At 46.1% G+C, this 16489-nt stretch overlaps 1 pseudogene; it reads left to right on the top strand.

Annotated features, from left to right (window-relative positions):
* The window catches only part of LOC115326233, a 29771-nt pseudogene extending 15493 nt beyond the window's left edge, over positions 1-14278 (top strand).
* The last annotated feature ends 2211 nt before the right edge of the window (positions 14279-16489 follow it).

Raw genomic sequence — 16489 nt, 5'->3', positions numbered from 1 at the left:
GTGCTTACTGCGTTTTGTGTTCCAAGAAGTTTTCGTTAAGCAATATGGGGAAAACTGCTATTTCGAGCCACGTTTCGAGTAAGAAGCATCAGGCTGCTACCAAATTGCTTCAAAGCGGCTCGCAAACAAATGTTTTGTCGTTTTTCACAACGAATGCGGCCTCCTCCCCTTCGACTTCAACCAACGTTTCGTCCCGAATGGGTACCGACGCCACAAGCGCTCCTGTGACACTTCCAGTCGTCGCACCCACCGGGAAGACCTCGACGGTTGGGACTGGCTTTGTTCTGAAGGATGATGTCACAAAGGCGGAGATTATGTGGTGCTTGAACGTGATTATGACTCACGGATCCTTTCGTTCCGCGGCAGCGTCTGCCGCGCTTTTTCTTTGATGTTTCCCGCACGCGAGATCGCTAGAAAAATGCAATTGGAAAAAGACAAAGTCGGCTATACCATCTGCCATGGTCTTGCCCCCTACTTCCGAGAGAAGCTACTGTCAATCCTTGCTGGGGTGTCGTACCTGGTGGTTTCATTTGGCGAGTCGCTAAACAAAGTCAGTCAGAAGGAGCAACTGGACGTGATGGTTAGGTACTGGGCACCAACTGATGCCACTGTACGAACTCAGTACCTAACCTCGTGTTTTTTGGGACATACCGGCGCAGAAGACATGGCATCAGCTTTCAGAAAGGCCACTGAAGACGTCAAAAAGGCAAAGTTACTGCAAATGTCAATGGACGGGCCAAATGTAAACATAAAGTTTCTGAGGTCACTCAAGGAAGAACTGCACTCTAAGAAAAAAGGGAGCGCGACTTAGTCCCCGAAGGGAGCAAGTGCGTTGCCACAACCATTAGTCCCCTCGGGGACTAACGGTAAGGGGAGTAACAGTTGCGCCCCCCTTATTAGTCTTTCGCACTAGCACCGTTAGGACTAACTGTTACACCGTTTATATTGTACCTCGAAGACCAACTGTTAGGCCCTTGCACTAGGTCTCCTGGGACCAATTGTTACACCGTTTCAATTGAACCCCGAGGACGAACTGTTAGGCCCTTGCACTTCGACCCCAAGGACTAACTGTTACACCGTTTCAAATGAACCCCGAGGACCAACCGTTAGGCCCTTGCACTTGAACCCCTGGGTCTAAACGTTGCGCCGTTGGATTTAGACCCCTGGGACTAAAGGTTCAACCTTTGCATTTGGTCCCCAGCCACAAATCACCAAAACGAAATCGTCCAGTTCAGGTTAAACGTAGCTTTATTGCCTCGTAAATACACATCGCATTCAAGGATGACTAAAGTCAAAATTCCTGAGCGGTAGACTCCACGATAAGGCCAGATTCCGAAGAGTGCACTTGCGTCGACGATGGCTTGAACACTGGGACGGCTGTTCAAACCGGTCGTGGTCCAAGCACCGTTTATTGGGGCACCTGCAGCTTCTTGCCTGTTTGCGAGGAATTTGGATTATTAGCAACAGGGGCAGCATGAAATACCCGATCGCTCAGCAAAAGTATGAGATATAACACACACATATTAAAATAACAAATAGGCTACAAAAGTGCTACAATGGTTCACATCTAACATGCGATCTGTTGACAGCAGACCAGCGCAATATTATATTTTTAGTAGACCGTTCGCTGCGAATTACAGACCCAGCGTGTGCGTGCCCAAACTATGCTTCAAAGTGACGGAACGAGCTCCCGCCATCAACGCGAAAGTCTGTACAACCGAATGAATGTCTCCATTAAGGCCGGTTCTCACACGCAGCGAAGCGCTGAAGTAGAGCTGCTCACGTGTCGTGAGCTGCTTTTCGTCTGCCATGAGCAACAGTTTTGACGGTGTGATACACAGCTGGTGAAAGCTCCCGTCAGCACGCGTTTAGCGCTAGGTCAGCGCTATGCTTGTAGCTCTCAGCTGCATATGTAAAGAGGCCTTTATGGTAAAACGATCCTGCCAGGGTCTGCAAAACACAAAAAATAAGCGATCGGTAGAACTGGAGTTTTGCTCGATACGATTGAATATCAGGTCTCTGTGCTGCGTAACAAAATAAGCAACCATAGTGCCAAAAAGAATAGAGCATGGCGCGTGCTTTGGAAGCTAGAGTCCGCGCTCAAACTAAAACACTTTCTGACGCCGCAGTTAGTGAAAATACCATAAACAGAAGTACTTTGACATACCTTAATCGAGTTCCCTTGTCTTGTGACTTCAGAACAGATCAAGTGCAACGTTGCAGCACCGCGATTCCAAACCGGATTTCACAATGATCGGAGACGACCAGCTTCTAAGTCCTGACGAAGGCTATACTAAAACAGGTTCTTTTCAAACAAAGACCCCTTCCCATTTGCCCGACGGACCCTCTCTGGCCCATCTGCCCTGCCCCCTGCGGGAGCGAGGAATGCGGGGGAGGGGGTTGCTGGGAAGGGGAAGGGAAATCTCTTTTCCCCGAAAATCTCTCTTCCCCCTTTCACTACACACGACACACGTGACACGACACCAATGCCCGAAGGACGGGAGAAGGTCGAAGGTTCGCCTTCTCCAGGGATTATGTTCGCCATTTTCAACACGCCGGTCAAGTGACGTACAAGCAAGCACGCTTTTCTTTTTTTGTTTTCTCTCCCTCTCTCTCTCTCTTCAATTTTCTCGGGGGCCTTTTTTTTTCGCATTTGTTTTGTATTAGCAGGGTGTTGTCATGAATGACGTCCGGGCGCGGTTCGTTCTCCGTTGTTCATCAGGAATGTTATGTGAAACATCGACGACGATGGCATGAAGTCGTCTGGATACTGCCCCTGAATGTGCTGTTTAAGTGGAACGTGCCGTGCATCAAGTGTGTCAGTGCGGATTTTGAGTTCAACATTGGACTACCAAGAAAGGTTAGTTACGGGGAGACGCAGAGACGAGGCCCGACCTGTTCTTAGTAACTCAGTTTTAGCGAGTGAAGTGACCATTTATTCTGACTGCGAGACTCCGGTGTTGAAAGCGCGTCTTCTACGAACTCTTAAGTTTCATTTAAAGAAAAAAAAAAGTGCTCGTATTCGGAGGTGTTGCGTTTGGATTAATGCTCATTTTTTTTTTGCGCGAAGGCAAGTTAAGTGAATGGGACTTGTGAAATGTCAAGAGATTATTTTTGACGAGATGGTTGGGTGAAGTAGAGTCAACACTTTCGTTAACTCGCATTCGAACTACGCGCGAAGCTCTACCATGTAATGTCTGAACGTTCGTGGCACATTAAACAAATTCGCTAGTTTCGTCCGAGTTTTGTCATCACTTTCAGCCGTGCTGGGCAGAGTCTCGCCGATCCCCAAGACGAGCGAAATATGATCCGTCCTCCTGGCGAACATTCCGTTTGCCTTCGGGGACTAAATCCTACAGATGCACCCTGTCTGAGGGGGACTAATGGATGCTTTTGCTCGTGCAGGCCTATCGGTTAGTTCCAGTCGAGCGCTGTTAGTCCCCAGCTTTTGCGCGCGGTACCTAGCTTGAACCAGATGGTCCTTACGGGGAGCAACTGGAAGTTCAGAGGACCAAATGCTGCCGTTAGTCCCTTGAGGCCAACTTTTTTCTTAGAGTGTGCGATACTCTGATCAGGGCTACGAAATCCTGGACATTGGTAGTTGTGGGCTGCATGTTGTCAACGGTACATTTAAAGCAGGCCATGCCGCGACATGTTGGGATTTGGTGGTGTTTCTTCGCAGCAGCTACAACCTCTTCAAGTGTGTGCCTGCACGTCGCGCAGATTATGTTCACTGTACAAAAAGCACTCTCTTTCCTCTGAAGTTTTGCTCAGTGAGGTGGCTTGAAAACGCCAAAGTGATTTCAAGGGCTCTTGACATTCTTCCAAACTTGTTCGACTATGTGGACAGCTCGAAGAAAACAAAGAAGACACCAACATGCACCAGCTACTATACACTGTCGAAAAGGCAATACATGACCAGATGCTGCCCGTGAAACTGGCCTTCATGTTGTTCATTGCTGAGGAACTGGAGCCATTTCTGGCAGAGTTCCAAACGGACAAGCCGATGCTTCCTTTCCTCGCAACTGCATTGGATAACATTTTGCGGTCGCTGTTAGGAAGAATCGTCAAAAAGGAAGTTTTGAACGGGGTGGACGCATTCTCCAAATTGCTTAAGCTTGACGTGGAGAAGCCCGAGAATATCATCTCTGCACCAGCTTTTGACATTGGGTTTTCTGCCAAGATGGAACTAAGAAAAATATCCAAGCCGTCACAGCTGAGTGTGTTGAACTTTAAGAAAGAGTGCATTTATTTTCTGAAGAAGCGTTCTCAAAAGGTGATGGAGCGGTCACCTTTGAGGCACAAGCTGACGAAAGGTGCTACGCGCTTGGATCCAGCCTGTGCATTGCTTGTGGAGGTTGGTGAAAAACGGCTGACTATTACACTGGAAGTGCTCACGGAACACCAGTGGCTGACTGGTCTTGAAGCAGAGCGAGCTCACCGTTCCTATGTGCAAGTCTGCTCGCTAAGTTCTACGCAGGCATGCCTAAAGAACTTTGACAGGAAGCAGCACAGGCTAGACGAGCTTTGTTCACCTAATCACACAGAGCTGCTGTCATTTGTCAAGCTCATTCTTTGCCTCTCCCACGGCAATGCTGCTGTGGAAAGGGGCTTTTCCGTCAATAAGGAGTGTCTGGTGGAGAACCTCAACGAAGAATCACTGATCGAGCTACGAAGAGTCTATGACGGGGTGTCGGCAGCAGGTGGTGTGACCAAGATTGAGATTACAAGCAGAATGATGCAAATGGTTCGTGGTGCCAACATCCGGTGGAAGGTAGAGCTGCAGAAAAGAAAACAAGAAAGACTGGAAGCGGCAGAGGCGGAGAAAAAGAAAAAGAGAGTGGGCACTCTGATAAACGAACTCAAACTAAAAAAGCAAAAGCTGATCAGCGAAGCGCAGGCTGAGGCTTCCCTACTACAGGATAAGATCGACTCTTTGAAGCAGTAGAGTGAGATGGCGGTTGTTCCCTAGTTGTGTGATATCAATAAATTGGTTTGTGATGTTAATGGCACCTACGCAGGGATAGCCACGTGTTTTTGTTTTATTGTATGGGTCAGGGAACTTAATTAATACTGTCAGGGAAAACCTGGAAAAGTCAGGGAATCTGAAAAAAGCAATTTCGTAGACACCCTGTCTCAGCAAAAGAAAAGGATGCATTAGAAAAAGGCCAATCAATTTGTTTCCTCTCTGTTAGAGCTTCTTTCACGTACACACAAAATGTGGGTGTCTACGTCTAAAAGAGTGGAATTGACATTTCCTGCAGGGTTGGAAGGCCTGACTCAATTTGGCTAGCAGCTTGAAACCTATGGGAACCTGGGGAACTGAACCACAAGAGTGAGAATGACACCCGCCTTGCACTTCCTCAACGATGGCACCATGAAGAAGGGGGAGCTTCCCTAAAGTGAATTAAATAGCAGATGGGTCGTTCCAATGAACCCCCCATACAGATGATACCAAGCAGAAAATTATTAATAAATGTTTTATTAAAAACATGGAATGTGAATGGCACGGACAAGAAGGAGGAGATCAACACAGCGCTGTGTTGTGTTCATATCCTCTGTTCCCATATTCTTCATGATTTCTTTTCAATAATTTGCTACTAACTAGTCCAATCATCAGTATGCTGCTATTTATTAGTATGCATTAACACCGTGCTTGGAGTTGAATCCTACAGTCATTTATTAATGGACAAAAACAAAAAGGAGGGTGCAAGCTAGCTAAACAGGCTAAGCACATAATTTATTAAAGACGGGTTCTCTGAAGGATGACACAAACGCAGAGAAGTATCAAACACAGCTGAGTATTAATGGGCAAAAATGAATAGGCGACCCAAAAAAGAAACCGCAGGAGAAGACATGAAGTCAGTCTTTACAACTTCTCTTCTGCTTGCCACCACTTTACAAAGGGAATTCCTTCCTGGGCTTTACAGCGCTTTACTGTTCAGAACCCCTGACATACCCAAGGACAGTAAACATAAAAAAGCAACCTACTAACATTTGGGTAAATGTGATTGAACAAACAACAGGGAATGCCTGGAGCTTTCAACCTAGGAAATAAAAAATATGCGCAACATCAAGATTTAAAAAAAACAGACGGACGCATCACACCTGTTTCTAACAAAAATATAGGCCAAGAAACTTCTTCCACTCAATGGCAGAACACAGGGAAGGCAACAATAGATTTCTAGGTTTCATCATTGTTAGTGATTCTTTCAGTATACCCTTGTGGTCACTCTCTTTAGTCAAAATTATTTCATCATCATCATTCATTAAATCATCATCACAGTTGTGTTCTTTAAAGGGGTACGGAAACAAAAATGGAAATATTCAAATTTCGTACGGAAGTAAATCAAGTATGAGGGATAATAACCATAAATCATAATCGCACGTTTGTATTTTGAACGATTGGCTATATTTTGCGTTCCAAACGGTGCACTCGAGCAAGCGCTCGAAGAGAAGCGAACGGAGAGCGCGATGCGTCATGGGATATCCGGCGCAAACAAAGTCAGAAAGAAAAGATTCCCCGCGTTCGTGGAGTAGCAAGGCAGGCGTGGTTATCAGCTTTGCCCTTGGTGGCGCTGGCAGCGTTGTGGTGGTGTCAATAGCGTCAGCGCGTTACAACCGAGCCGTTCGAAGTACCCGTGGCGTGACGAGATTGTGGCTGGCCCACGTGGGCTGGCCCAAGGAGCACGTAGCTTCCACAACACTGTCAGCTTAGGGCTCAACGGAGTGGGGAAAGCAACTTTTGTTCGAGTTTTGAGCGACGGGCTAATCTTCTAGGGGGAGAATGGCTGTTTCCGGTTGCACGAACGAGGGTCCGAGAATGAGGGGAGTCCTTCCTTTCCGTCTTCTTGGACCGTTTGGTACAATGCGCGATTTGTGAGTTGAGCCAGATGCGCGTAGGAGACAAGTGATAAGCGAAGCGTGGGTTGCCTGCAATCCTCTGAGACAAACAAAACATGTCACTTGATCTCCAAACAGGAAAGCTTTACATGCTTCGTTTGTGGCAGACCATCATGTTCACAATGGTTCAGCCGTGCAGTGCGATGCTTGGGGCCTCTGCTTGCTCACTTAGAGTTCGAGAAAGGGGGGTGCCGTAGCACTTCCCAGTTGACCTTTTCCAGAGGTCGCTGGGCGCATGCGCCGACTCTGAGAGAGGAAAAGGAAGGGAAAGGCGCCATTTTTGGTGGCTCTCTCGCCCGCTCGGTCGCTCAGACAGTGTTGGTTATGCTTGACTCTTCCGGTATTCTCCCGGCTTGGTTTCATATTCGTCATGCCTCACCACCGCGTAGCAGAAGGTTCCACAAATAGAAGCAAACATTGTTAAAATGCCAGATTTTATAAAGTTCTTGTAGCCTTTCGCGGGTGGTGCACGAAAGCACCCGATGTCAAACACTCCGCCGTTTTTGCCCTGCTTTCAAAAGCCTATGACGAGATTCCCCCGTGTCAAGTGGCTGGAACATCAATGTGACGGCGGGACATTCTGCTTTTAACTTAAATACAGTAAATGTGAACAGGATGATATACCTGAAACTGGGGTAGGAAAAGGAAAACGCAAAAGGACACAGAAAAAGGACAGGCAACGTCTCCTGAGACGCTGCCCGTTTTTCCTTTGCGTTTTTCTTTTCCTATCTCAGTCTCAGGTTTAATAATTGAAAATGAACGTGTTGCTGATTAGATACGAGTACATGAAACGATAAAACATCAAGGACATGGCCGGATACGGGACTTCTTGAAAGAGGTACTCTTTCCGTCCCTCTGATGGAACATCGAGGCCTCGATGTTCCATCAAGCTTTCATGTATTCAACTTACACCAGCTCGCCTGCACCCTGACCTTTTTTTGTTGATAGTAAACGTGCAAACGAGGTTGTGTGACGTAATCATGCCATACACGGTACTGAATTAAAAAATAACAGCATAAAGCTTTCCATTTTCAGGCGTGCGCTATACACATTCGCGTCTTGCCACGTCAAAAAAAAAAGAAAAAAAAAAAGACATGCAAAACATTTAAAGCGAGCCAAACGAATTTAAGCCTTACGGAGACAGAACCTTGATGAAATTTCTTGGCAACCAACCGTGAACTTGATGCTGTTTGCCCTGTTTGCTGCCCACTTTGTCGAAAATTCGTAAACGTGCCGAATTCAAAGATGGATTGTTTCTAACATACCGTTCCTTACTTTTTGACGGTGCAGGCCATCTTTCGCGATATCAAGACGGCCCGGATTTCGCACCGTCCGAGTTTGTTTACGCAGTCCCGAATACGGCAATGTCCCGTGCCCTCGCGCGGTACGCCGGACCGCAAAGTGACGGACGCGATAAGCTTGAATAAATTAAGCGATCAAGGAGAGTAAAATTAGCTGATATTGTAGTGAGTGCGCAGGCGAGCTGGTGGAAATTAACCATTCTGATGTTAGCCTGAGACTGAGGCAGGAAAAGAGGAAGTTTCAAAGTAGAAGAAAAAGGAACAGTCGAGGATACGTCTCTAGTAAAAGGAACAGTCGAGACGTATCCTCGACTGTTCCTTTTTCTTCTACTTTGAAACTTCCTCTTTTCCTGCCTCAGTGTCAGGCTAACATCAGAATGGTTAAAATCAGCTGTTTGTAGTGACCGGGCCTCATAAACGGAGCTCACAAGCTCCGCACAAGGTGGATGGTTGGGTCGGTATCCAAGCTGGTAACCATTACTTTCCTTACATAACACTGTGTGACTCTGCTTTGAAAGCAGACCCCTTTTTTAGTTGCTTGCAAGACGCGATACCGAAGTGACGATGAAGTGACTCCGAGTAGATGGTAAGAACCGATGCGGCGTCGGCGGTCTATCCATCCCTGAAGGTATAAAAACGAACGAGGTCCTCTGTATCCTAGACATTGACTTTTGTTAATCCTCCAGGTCGTTCTCAGCCATTTCGAAGAAAATGTGCACGCGAAGCGACGACAGAAAGACACGTTCAGATTGGGGAAGGACGGAACAACGCCACCAGAGAACACACGCAAACGCATAGACCGGGAGACAAGCCACGCCTGGCGCGGACGACGGAGAGACAGTCCCGGAGCCACGAAAAGTGCTTCGAGGGATTCCCGCGAGGGCGCGCCACGATCGTGGCCAAACTCTGAAAAAGGTCAATTGCCGACGGGGTTATGATGTGGCTTGCAAGGAGCTCTTTTGCATTACTTCATGAAGTGAGTTGTGTTTAGTGTGACTCATTATTTCTTTATCACATGCCTCGTATGTGGTGATGTGGCAATTCTTCTAAGTGAAAAAAGTGTAAATGTGTTCAGTAAACATGATAAGCTGTAAATCATGTAATAATAATATAGGAATATGCAATACCATATATGATTTTTGTACAATTTACAAGTTCTGATATGTGTATTGAACACATTCCAATGAAATCTTCACTGGGGTCTATACTTCATTTCACCCTTCGTCCGAGCGCGGCGGACGCTACCAGCCAATCCTGCGTCGAGAGAGCGTCATGTGACCTTGTATTCCACATAACCAAAACGTCGCATGATACTCTCCCGGCGCCAGATTGGCTGGGGTGGCCCAGCATCCACTGGGCCACCCCAGCAGGTGCCCATTTCATGCCAAGCACCCTTTACCAAAAGCGTTAGCAAGCACCCTTTATGAAGGGTGCTTGCTTGAACGCCATAAGGGTGTTAGCACAGGGACAAACTGATTTACACCCTTAAGTGTGTAAAACCTTTTACTGTGTACTCAAGACTTCTTTTTCCCATTAGTGCCAGTAAGCTTGTGTAAAGTGAAAAATATTGTAACTGAAGAGTAGAGAGTTTTAGTAGATCGCCCCCCAGACTCCGATAACGATACCCGATACTCCGCCACCGCCTCCCTTGCGCATGCATAGTATCGCTATCGGGGCTATCGGAGGTATCGGAACGATCTACTAAAACTCTCTATTGTTGCATTGTCCCTTCACCTAAAGTTACTTCTTTTTATTTTTTTTACTGCTGCACTACCGGGGGATCTTAATGGTGGGACAACACACCATCCTTGAACCCACGACGACTGGAATGGTGGTCGCAACCAGCGTCGTAAGACTTAGTACCCAAAAAGTTCAATAAATATTGAGCAGCCTTGCAGCAGCTTCGCGTGTCATTACTATGTAAAAGTTTCTGGGGTTGAGTTCTCAGGCTTGACCTCCCGAAACTCTTGACAGTCTTCTGAGGAACACCTAAATTTTCTGGCAGTCTGTGATAAATTATGTATTAAGTGTATAACTACAGCCACTTTCGGCCAGTGACTGGCCGGAAGTCAATGGCTAGTGGCTGGCCAAACGTGAATGGCCAGTGGCTGGCCGAAGGTGACTGGCCAAAGGTGAATGGCAAGTCACTGGCCTAAAGTGAATGACCAGTCACTGGCCAAATGTGAATGGCCAGTCATGGCCAAAGGTGAATGGCCAGTCTCTGGGCTAAAGTGAATGACCAGCCACTGGACAAAGGTGAATGGCCAGTCACTGGCCTTAAGTGAATGGCCAGTCACTGGCCTAAAGTGAATGGCCAGCGACTGGCATAAAGTGAATGGCAAGTCACCAGACGAGGACGAAAACACTGCTATTGCCGAGCATTTTGGCCAAGCTTGGGCCATCGAAAATCTGGTTGGCACACTTGCCAGCGATGGCCCATTCACAACGTGCTGCTTGGGTACGCTCTAAGAAAAAGTGAGCACCCCCCTAGTCATCATGCGTTTTGACGGCTGTAACTACCCCACAGGCTTACTTAATTACCCACTGGGTTCGAGCCATTGAGCGTTACCACCCTGTTGGCAAGTGACAAGCATGGGGTAGTCACGTTTTATAAACTCTTGAATTGAACATTCACGTGCATGCAGTCGTTCACTAGTAAAAGTCACTTCAAAAATCTCAAAAAGTACTTGAAACCTGTTTTCTTTGTCCGTTGGTTACCATTTATTCAAATTTGAACCGGTCGAAACAGGCGTGTGGCTCAGATTGCCTAAACTGGCAGAAAACAAACATGCCAAAGAGTACAGGCAACCTTGGTAGGCACCTACTAAAACCCGACGCAGATAAAAAGTATCGCGGTTGTCCTTTTTGGTTCCGTCGCGGGTTTTACCATGTACTGCTAGTAAACAGCTGGCAGCTGGCGTTGTGCTTGAGCAATTTAACCAAATCTCTAGAAAAGCACAGGAAGCTACGCACAGGCGTGAGTTGACTGCAATGTTCGCCGGACGAAATACTCTTGTCTTTTATTGTGCAGTTCAGTAAAGAGCGCGCTCTCATTAAAGGTGTGATCGGTCAGTTCTGCGTGCAGATCAGTTGCAAATGGCCCACTCGGTTCCGCCGAACTTGCACGCCTGTCATACCCAATTTTCTTGCTTTCAAGTGCAGTGAAGTATGAAGCATTGAACACCACGACTGAGGCCGGACAGGACGAACGTACACAGATATCTGGGATCATGCCTGTGTATTTGAGTATTTCTCTGTCTTGGGATATATGATTCGCCTTCACTGGCTCATTTCGCACATTTCATCAAGCATACTCGATAAAAAATGCTTCAAACAAGTGTGTGTTCTCCAAGGTGGAGTACTTTGAAGGGGACTAGGATTTCAGGCCTTGCGGCACGCGTTCCTTTTACCTATATAAAGGATTCCAAGTAAATTTCCAAAAATAAGGCGTTGGCAAACATACACGTGCTATTCGGTTTAGATTCTTGTTTGTTTTTTTTTTTTTAGAAAAAGTATTGCTGGAGAAGCCAGCAGGTGCAGCGCAGAGAACTATGTTCTCGGCGTTCTTTGATGCTTGAGGCCGGTCCAGACACTTGCGTTTGAATGCGTTTGACAGAGTTGCGTCGAGAACCGAAAGCGACTCACCGGCACATCTGTGCTTCGTATGACGCGTGGAATCCAATTCAAGGAATCGTCTTGGCACGCGATATAAGCAGCAGGGATGTCCTGGTTTATCGCTGCCGCAACACAGTCAAACGCAGCTGTCTGAACCAGGCTTCAGATAATTTAGCATACGTATTTCGCGTTCGCTGTAGGTGAAGGCACGGGCCCGAAAACGGCAATTCTGCACTGTGTCTTGGCGCGAGCGCGAGCGGATAGAACGCATATTTGAAAGACACGCGCTTGAGCAGAAACAATTGTAGCGAAAAGAAGAAAACTGAAACAACGCTTCGGGGAGGACCGGAGGACGGGCTTCGCTAGAATCACCTGCGCGCGCTCAGTGTACTCAACATTTACTCCACCGCCGCTGAAGTCATTCGGATATGTAAAAAGAGAAAAGAAAATGCATCAGCGTGCTCAGAAAGTTGTGATTGCAGAAATTGGTTTCGATATTTAATACAATTAATTAAACAGGCTTCTGTATACTTGAAGTGTAAGCAAGCGAGAAAACGAAACTGATCAAAACGTGACGTGTAGCGACAATTCAATTTGATTTATAACCTGTAGTTCACATTTGCAATTGATTACATTAGAGATACTAGCGCTTTTATAAGGGAAGTAGAGGAAAAATATTATATACGGATAAATCTGGCACAGTCTTTTCGTATTTATGCAAAATATGACAGTGGTCACCATCCTAATCGGTCACAGAAAATACAGCAGTATATAAGCTGGTGGTGTCGACTAGTTGTGTGTATACGAATGTAGAGTGTCAATATCTCATGTTGTACCTTGTGCTGTGTGTGAACGCGTTCATGTATAATATTGTATGGTGCCTGTATGTCGCGTATGTTGAAGTGTGGTGTGGAGCAATGACTGTTGGTTTCTTTTGTCTTAGTTTGAGCGCTGTCCGTTAGGTGGCACGTGTCGCCGCCCAATTCAAGGAGTCGCGCGTTTATGTGTCTACTTATTTGAGTGAAAAACATGGAGGCGCTCCATGGCTCCACGGAGCAGCCACAAAGGGTTCGGTTCTCGGCCTCTCGTCCCAGTGGGATCAGTCCCATAGCCAGTTGAATGGGTGTTCTGTGCGGTGAATAGTGTGTGCACAGACGCGGTGGGGATTACCAGGGACTTGAAAGAGGATAACGAACGCTAACAGGTGAGCAGGAGCGTTGAACGATCGGAACCGACGTCGCTTGAATCGGTGATGCCTCGCCTCGCCGCTGTCAACCGAAAACGCCGGATCACTTGCGGCAAGCACAGCAAGCAGATTCTCTGTTCAATAGAGACATCATTTCATTTGTCGCTATACGATTCCCTCTTTGAATGTTTTCTGGCCGCGAAGTAAATGCAGCCGGCCGCGCGAAAGCAGTCGGGACAAACCCCCTACTCGTAATAGGTGCGGTGCCGGTGCTTCGGGGCGCGTTTTGGAGTGCTTTATTGCCACGGAAGGCAGCGAACGAGCGTGCGCACTTGAGAATGTATTTTAGCAAAAAGCAGTCCAGCTCGCTAGGCCTTACTCGTATTGCTCCACTGTCGCTTGCCAGCCGCCATGTTGCTTTTGGGGATGCTCACTGTGACTACCTGTTAATTGCACGCCGCGTGACTACCCATGCGGTCTTTAGTATTACTAAGCGGGGGGTAGCGATATCTGTGATGGCTTCTGACTACCCCAAATGTTGTACCCTACGACTACCCTTTTGTTGAGAGTGTAGGAACCACCTGTTGGCTACATTTTATTGCAGGAACAACATGCTACCCCCTCTCTACTTACAAGTTAGGAGACTGGGAAAAGAATGTGTGGTCCATAATGCAGCCATCATTCCGTGGCAATGCCGCAACACCCCATGGTCTACGATACGAGCCAAAGGCACGGGAGGAGTGTGCGAAGATCCCACAGGTTAACATTTTCAAATGTGGACTCGTTGTTTCGCCACAAAACCCCTGGCTCGGCTGCTCCCCTGATGGCGTACTGTGTTCGAGGGGGCACGACCAGGCAAATTGATCGAAATCAAATGTCCCAAGAAGGGAGAGGTGATGACTGCAAAGGCACTCTTGACCACCTGTGATTTTCTGGAGACTGACGAAGCTGGCACCTACAGCCAAAAGAAGCGCCACACCTTCTATGGGCAGATGCAACTGGGGATGGTTCTTCTTGATGTGAAGAACTGTGATCTTGTTATTTATGCTAGCATGGATGATTCAATCGAGGTCATATGCGTGGATTTCGATGCAGCCTTCGTTTGGCCTCTCCTGACAACCGTAAAGAAAATTTATTGTGCGTGTACTTCCAGTGCTATGTTTGTGGGTAGAGTTAAATACACGACTAGTCTGACACTTGGTGCGGCAGCTAGTGTACTGTGTTGGACCGCTAGAGTGCAGTACTTTTCTTTGTTGTTTTTAGAGTGGACTAAAAGACAGTTTCCTTTTGTTTTTCTTTTTGCCATTTTTTGTGAGCAGTAGCATATTTGCAGTGAAGCAAAAGTTTTGCCTTGTTAAATATTTTTCCTGTTGGCTTTGTCTCAAGAGTTTGGTCACCTCCTGCATTTTGTAGTAGGAAAGTAGCTGTGCGAGTACAGTTGGAAAGAAACTTGGCGCTTATTTCTACTTTGAGGTCAAAATACAGAATTCGCTCAATACTGTCCTTTTGGAGGCTCTCAAACTTCTCGTCATTTCTTTGGATTGATTGTTCATCAGTATTTATTTCTCCTAACTTCAGAAGGAACTGTTGATGCGGTATTCCTAAAACCCCATCTTCTACATGAAGGCGTATGCATGTGCTTGTTATGTGATAAAATAATTATTTATGAGATATACCACTAGCTCAATTACGTTCATGTTATAATTTAAAACTAATGTAAATGTTCTACGGTCGTCACCATCTCAAGAAAAACGAAGTTTTGTGGTCATATGCTGTTCCTAGTTTTTTCTAGGTTGAACTTTAAATAAGAACCGGCGCTTTCACATTCGAAACATGCATGTTAAACAAAATAACAAGAATTTATCCTAAACTCTTATACACGCATCTTCATTCACCATGTAAATTGTAGAATTAGTAACTATCTTCAACAAGTTGAGCTTTCCTTATTGTGATCCTTGCATAAAAGCAACTATATAGAAGTTTGCAATATTTTATTAATAATAAATCTACACAAAGAAACTGAAGTTTCACTCAAAAACTTGAGTACCTCAAGACCAGCTTCCTCTGCGACTCCATGTAAATTGTTCTGCAATGCCTTTGTACCAAAACATTGCTACCTGGTCTTTGTTCCTTGGCATTTGCTGCCATCTCCTCACATTGGGCACTAGCAGACAAGTGTGAAGGCCAAACAGAACACGAAAGTACTTGAAGCTGGCCTAAGATGTTGCAGAGGAATGTCCTATAACTCTCAGAGTGAGAGCCGATGTTTCGCTAAGAGACATTTCATTGCCTACAGAAGGCAAGTCTCTTAGCGAAACATTCAGCGTGATTCCGAGGTCTCTGAGTGACTTCCTCGCACGTCATGCGACTTGCAAACTGCATACCAGCAAAAGCATAGCTTATTACACAACACTCAAAACATAAACATGTGCATATCTCAAAATAAAAAATATTGTGTTCAAATATCAAGGAACAGACATGTTTGAGGGGATACTAACAAGTTTTCATTGTGCAGGATATTGCTGCACGGTGACATAAGGTAATGCAACGAATGAGGTAGAGAGGTGAACCATTGATATAATATCACTATGGTGATAGCAAAACATGTAAACATAGACATGCAGGCCACACATAACGAAATATGGAGTCAATGTGAAGTTCTGAAAGTGAATGATGTAAAAATTAAATAGCGCAAAGGTTAGACAAAGGACAAAGGACAGAACATGTAGACAGGACAAGCGCTAACTCACAACTGGCGTTTTAATAGAAAAGAAGAGAAGGAAGCAGCATAGAAATACGCCGAAAAAGGAAGAAAGAAGATTTATAATAAAAGGAAAAAGTGAAAGGTATATAAAAGAATGAATAAAAGAAAACAGAAGAAAATGAGAGAAAGGGAAGCTGCGTAAATAAATTAATTCCTGGGAATATATTGAAATTAAGAAAAGGCTGTAGCTTAAAGAAAGAAGAAGTGGAGAAGACTAGAAGTTCCCGCTGAATCAACCTCAAGTTGGCCACCGAAGGTAAGTTAATTCTTTTTCAGTTAAAGCCACTGACGGTGCACTCACACAGGCGTCTTCCTTGTCTTTGATGGTTAAGGCCTCGTAGATTTCTCGCGAAGTTTTATCGCGGAACCGTCGTAGGATTTTCGTTTTTGTCAGGATCGGTTGGCATTTACAGTCTCTTACATGTACTGCGAGGTGTCCCGCTGGAGTTGAATTGAGTGAGGAGGCGTGTTCCCGCAACCTGGTGTTGACGCAGCGGCCTGTCTGCCCGACGTACATCTTGCAGCGGGAACACGCCTCCTCACTCAATTCAACTCCAGCGGGACACCTCGCAGTACATGTAAGAGACTGTAAATGCCAACCGATCCTGACAAAAACGAAAATCCTACGACGGTTCCGCGATAAAACTTCGCGAGAAATCTACGAGGCCTTAACCATCAAAGACAAGGAAGACGCCTGTGTGAGTGCACCGTCAGTGGCTT

This window comes from Ixodes scapularis, unplaced genomic scaffold, assembly GCF_016920785.2.
Source record: "Ixodes scapularis isolate PalLabHiFi unplaced genomic scaffold, ASM1692078v2 PGA_scaffold1__304_contigs__length_218370807, whole genome shotgun sequence".
Lineage (NCBI taxonomy): Eukaryota > Metazoa > Arthropoda > Arachnida > Ixodida > Ixodidae > Ixodes > Ixodes scapularis.
This window is presented reverse-complemented; position numbering and strand designations above follow the sequence as displayed.